Here is a 6,058-nt window from a genome sequence, read left to right as displayed (position 1 = left end):
CGCGCCATCCCCTGTGCTAAGGGTTCATGGCCACCCTTGAGGTACTCTTTATCAGCCCTGTTTTGTGGGTGAGGAAACTGAGGCTCAGAGCAGATAATTCATAACCACGCAGTTTAACTTCAAGAGAAACTGGAGCTTGATTACAGGTGTTTGAGAGCCACTTGTGTGATTTTGTGCAAGTCATTTAATTTTTCTGAGTCTCAGCCTTTCCGTATCCTGGGATCGTTGAGGCCTGAAAGGAGCCATGTACGTGAGGGTGCTTGATAAACTGTAGTTTTTATTATAGCTCTAAACAGTGATTTATAACCCTTCATTAATCGTCCTGCTGCTGTTGGACTTAGGCTGTCTTTTCTTTATTTACTTTCTTAGGTTGTTAGAGCGTTGCTGCCATGAACATCTCAGGTAGCTTTAATTTTTGTCCTTTAAAATCTCCTAAGGATTAAAGAGATGTTATGGACTTTTTAAGATGGTTCCTGATATGTGTTACCAAGAGGCCATACCAGTTTTTGTGGCTGCGAACAGCGTGTGCAGGGTTTTACCATGGTGTGGTAATACTGGATAGCTCCTTACATTTCTCTAATGTAGTGAGTGTAAGATGCTACCACATTATTTGAAGGGGCGTTTCTTTGATTACGGGCAAAGCTGAATGTCTTCCCAGATGCCTGTTTACAACTAGTGTCTCTGTTTTTATGAATTGTCTTCTCTAGCTCTTGGCTGGTTTACCTACTGGGAACTTCATGTTTTGGGACCAATATATAACAAAATATGTTATATTTACTGTGAGTGTCTTCTCCAGGGGATACTTTCCCTCTGATTTTAGTTATGCTAGTTTTGTGCAATGGTTGTTTCTATAATGTACAAACTGTCCATCCTTCATAATTTCTTCCATCTTAACTTATAATCATCCCTTGTCCTCTCCTTAGCAGCGCATACACGAAAACTGGGAAGACAGAGAAAAGATTAGTCTGGCTTCTGTGCAAGGATAGCACACAAGTTCATAAAGTGTTCTGTGTTTTTTATGGCATAAGAACTATATCTCAGTGAAGCTGTTACGCACACACGAAAACCAACTTATCTTCCCTCTAAAGATCTGAAGCATTACAGTAAAATAAGTTTCTTTTTAGAGTGAGGGTTTTATTTCAGCATTTCCTATCCATATTCACTTGTGATATGTGCCTATAATTTTCTTTTTGTGTGTTTTATCGTTATCAGATTTTAGGAAGAAGATCATGCTTGCCTAATGGACATAAATGTACTCTTATCTCTTTTTGCAGTCTGGGTGTTTTATACAACATTGAAATCATCTGTGTCTTAAAAGTATGAAAATTGTTCTGGTGGAAACATTGGGACCAACTGCATTCTTTGGGTTGTTATCAAGTAATTTCCTCAGTTCCTTCCTTGTGTATTATTCTGTTTAGATTTCTATTCCTTGAGTTATTTTTAGTAATCTGTATCTTATTCAAATTATTCATTTCATTGACAATTTCAGTTTATTAGCCTATTAGTGTGCGTAACATTTTCTTTGGATTTGGAGGGGGAAAAATCTATTTTCTGTATTTTGTCCTGTCTCCTTTCTCATCTCTAATTAAAAATGTTCCCTTAATTATATTTGTCAGATGTTTGTTTATTTTAGTATTCTTATCAAAAAACCAACATTTGAACTAATTTATCATCCTACAGCTTTATGTTTTACAATTTATTTATTTCAGTTTTTATCTTTGTTTACTGCCTCTTTTAAAATTACTTTTCCCCGTAATTTTTAAATCAAAGGCTTTGTTAACATCAGTTTGGATAATCTGAACCAGAATAGGATTTTGAAGCCTAAAATAAGTCGTGGGGAGAGGAACTGATGCATTATCATTACGTGCTTATCAATCAGGGACCAGCAAGGACCAGAGAGCCTGCACCAGCCATTTCAATAGAGGGAATTCAAATTCATATGGGAACTGGAGGTGTTGGAAGCGCTGAAGAGCCACATGGGCTGGTGAATTGACGCAGAGATGAGCAACACCAGCAAGCTGCTCCTCCCCACCCACACACAGCTGGAGGGACCGAGGAGACAGGAGGGAATGTTCCCAGACCTCAGGGAACCAAAAGCACAGGTCTGCTGAGAAGCCACAGAAGGCAGAGCTGGGGCCAGGGATGGAGAAAGACAGTGGGGAGGATAACCTGGGTTTTACTCCTCTCCCCAGTCTCCTACCAGTGCCTCTCTTGGGCAGAAATTAACTAGAAGGCAATTGGCTAAGGAGCCCAAGGAGTATAATTTGCAGGAGTCAAGCGGAACAGGGAAGGGCAGCCAACGGACCTGAGAATAGACAATGACCAGCACAGCCACTTTCCCTTCAGCGGAGGTCAGGTCGAAAGGGCTTGTGAGGCTAGAAAGATGACAGCGCCAGCACCAGTTTGTTGTGCTGTGTTTCCTAGGTCTTGTGGGACTCAGCTTCTACACCACTTTCTCGTTCTCCCCGATTCCCTCTTGCTTTCCATCACTGAGCCCATTTCTTAAAGATATACCAAGTTTCCTCCCTGGCTCTTTCTCTAGGCAGTTCTGTCTCCTTTGACCATCTTACCCACAGCCTCAATTCTAACCTGGACCCACGTTCAGGGCTGCCCAGCTCTTTATCTGCATTTCTGATTCCTCTGCTCAGCTCCAGACCTGGATTTCTAGCTGCTTAATGGGCATCATGGATGCCTCAGAATCCTCATGACAACCGGAAGCATCGGGGGCTGTTACAGCTACCACTCTCCAGATGAAGAAATTGAGATTGGTTAAAGTAGCTCAGAACCACGCGGCCAGGGAATGGCAGAGCTGGGGTTTCAATTCTGCTGGTCTGGCTGCAGATTCTGGCTCTTTACCCTCAGTCCCCGCTGCCCGTCAGCAGAATTAGCTGTGCTAAGAGGATGTGCCAGGAGGCTCTCTGATGGGCAAGCCAGTCTGCTTGCATGGCGGACATCCTCAGCAGTGCTGCACCAGGCTGTTTCTTCTTAGGCAGCCCCCCAAAGCCACGGAGAGCAGGTTCTGTAGGGGGCAGCTTCTCAGCAGGCTCACAGTTCTGCTTTGAGTTTTCCTCTCTCTAGCTGGAGAGGCCCTGGGCTAATGGTCTGGAAGACCTCATTCGTTTGGAGGGCCAGCTACCCCAGCTGGCCCTGGGAACCTGATCATCAGGCCACAGTTGTAGTTTTCAGTCTTGAATAAGTCGGGCTATTTCTTGAAGTCTTTTGGAGGCTTTTAAGAGGATAGTGCATGACAGTACTCTCCCTGGGGTAGCAAAGGCCCAGCCCAGAGAACAGTTGGCTTAACTAGAGATTTGTATAACCAAGTTCTGGTTCTGAAGCATGTTCCCACTTGTGTTTGTTTCCCCCGATGCATAGGGTTTCTGGAATCCTCTGGATGAAAGGACCCTAGTACCTGGTGCATCTGCATTACGTGGCTAGCACTGCATCTCTACCATGAGGATGTGAGAGGAGTATACGGCTGGCTCAGGGGGATCTCCTAGTATATTTTCCTAGAGAGAAGCACTAAGCATGTGCGTGAAGAATTAGGACAAGGCGGGATTTTATATATTAGCATACCGTAATTAGTGTGGGCTCGAGTGACATGCTGAGTGATACCCACAATTAGAGACCAGGACTGCATGTTGTAAGATGCTAATCATAGATCATGACTAGTAAGTATAAAATGAGTTAGAGACAGTAGATAAAGGAAGGCAGGGGTAGGGAGGGGAGGTTTTGGGAGGGAGTGAGGTTTGATCTGAGTCATGCAGGAAGATGATAAATAATAACATGGGGTAACTGTAATTGAGAGCTTTACTGTGTGCTGTGTACTCTTCTGAGCGTTTTTTGTTAATTTGTTAGATTTTTACAATAGCCCTGTGAGGTCTTATTAATAACCTCATTTTACAGATGAAGAAATTAAGGCACAAAACGGCTAGCTAATTATTCATAGTGACACAGCAGGAAGGTGGAGGAGCTTGGGTCTGAACCCACAGCCTGCCTTCAGCTGTTATGCTCAACTATGTAAGTAGAGTTTGCTCTGTCTTCCAAGGCACTTGGGAGCCCAACACTTGAGCTGAGTAAGGGTAGGGCAGGACCAATGAATGAGCAGCAGCGTATGGGGCCAAGGGTGATCTGAGGGAGGGGGCCTGGGTGCTACTGGCCACCAGGTGCCAGGCAGATAGTCCAGCCATGTGTCCATCTGCAGAAAGTGGGCAGAGAGGCAGAAGCCAAGCATTAGCTGCAGGTGGGAAACAGGAAGTGGCTGACCCCGGAGCTGGGTGCTTCCCATCCTCAGCCTCTGCCTTTCATCACTTGCCTCCCCATCCTGCTTAGTGTCCAGTGTCCCTCATTTCAGTGACATGCCTCAACAACCTTCTTTCCGAGCCTCCTCTGGCCCCAGTCCATCATACTTTCCCAGCCAGGCTCCAGTTCTGGAAAAACCTAACTTTCTCTGAACATGCTTTGCTTCCTGCAGATGAGCAGCCAAATTCTGGGAGAAAAAATTACTCGTCAAGGGCAATGGGGTTTACAAAATGTATGATTGCTGATCACAGCTGCATCCTTAGCACTGCCCATCTGTCCTACTGTAGTAGGTACAGCACCATCGTCTCTTGTCTGGATGCCTGAATCAGTGTCCTAACTGATCACCACTGTTACCCCGCTGCAAACCAGCTCCCAACAGCACAAAGAATGACAGAATTAAAGAGCCTATGATGTCACTCCCTGCTTACCCCTCACTTACTCACTTGATCCTTATCACAGTGAGATAGGTCCTTCCTGACCTAGTTTCTTCCTGCCTTTTTGCCCTCATGTCCCCCCATATTCTCCCTTACTCACTCAACTCCACTCACTGTGGGGAGCAGGGGTCTATTCCTCAGTGCTTCAGGCCTTGGCACTCATTGTACCCTCTGCCTGAGGCTCCCTTCTCCAGGTATCTCCATGGAAGATTTCTTCCCATTACTCCATGCCACCTGATTAGAAAGCCCTTTCTCCTCACCCTGGGTAAAGTTACTCTCTATCCATTTTTTAATGACTTTTTTCCCTTCAAAATACTTATCACCAGCTGAAATCCTTATTTATGTACCTCTTACAAGAACCTTATTTTCTTTGTGGCAAAAATATATCCAGCTGGGATTATATTTCCCTCTCAATCTCCCTTGAAGGTGGGAGTAGCCAGTTTGTTGTACGTCTTAGCTATGGGCTAGGGCTTCAGGGAAAGCACTTAAGGGAGCCCGACTCAGTTGAGAGGCACCTCTTCTTGCCTTTCCTCGTTTCTCTTTTTTCCTGCTTGAATGTGGATGAAAGGAATGGAGCTGTAGCAGCCACTTTGGAATACGAGGTGCTCTGGGAGGTGGAAGTCACATGCTCAGAATGGTAGATCAGAAAGATTGGAGAAGTTTGGGTTCCCATAACATTCTAGAGCCACCCTATGAGTTTTGAATTGTCAACACCCAGTCTTATTTTATGTGAGGGAAACTCGACCTGTAATTTGCTTAAGTTGATAATATTTGGGTTTTCTGCTATACTCAACCAAACCTATTCTTAACAAACTTACTGATAATTTTTCTTCCTTGACTAGAATGTAACCTTCATGAGTCCAAAGACTTGGCTTTGTCCTTTACTGTCAGTAAGTTTGCTGTTACTCCTCAATCCCTGCACCTGTAATATGATCTGGCACGTAGTAGGTGCTCAAAAGATATTTGTTGAATGATGAGTATATGGTGATGGAGAGGGCCTGATGAGATTTCCTGAGGTGCTATTTGTGGGCTGTGCATCAGCCAGGGTGGGCTAGGTTATGCTGAAATATTAACACCAAAATAGCAGTGGTTTAACAGGACAGAAGTTTATTCCCGCTCAATTATCTGCAGGTCTCAGCAGCTTTCTTTGTAGCTATTCTCTGTGTCCAACAATTTTTGGCTGCTTTGACCTTGTTGCATCTTTTCTCAAGTTCACCATGAGTTCACCCTGGCAGAAGAAGGGAGCATGGAGAATTATGACCCAGCTCTGAAATGCTTCTGCCTGGAAGTGGCACATACCATTTTTGCTTACATTTCACTGACCA

General features: G+C 44.5%; 1 non-coding gene across 1 annotated transcript; it reads left to right on the top strand.

Moving 5' to 3' along the window:
- Nucleotides 1-910: 910 nt before the first annotated feature.
- Nucleotides 911-1,017, top strand: LOC116284260 (U6 spliceosomal RNA). The gene has a single exon (XR_004194026.1). It is a non-coding gene; the product is annotated as a U6 spliceosomal RNA (small nuclear RNA).
- Nucleotides 1,018-6,058: the final 5,041 nt, after the last annotated feature.

This window comes from Vicugna pacos, chromosome 18 (assembly GCF_048564905.1).
Source record: "Vicugna pacos chromosome 18, VicPac4, whole genome shotgun sequence".
Taxonomy (NCBI): domain Eukaryota; kingdom Metazoa; phylum Chordata; class Mammalia; order Artiodactyla; family Camelidae; genus Vicugna; species Vicugna pacos.
The sequence above is the reverse complement of the archived record's forward strand: the minus strand, read 5'-3'. Positions and strand labels throughout refer to the sequence as shown.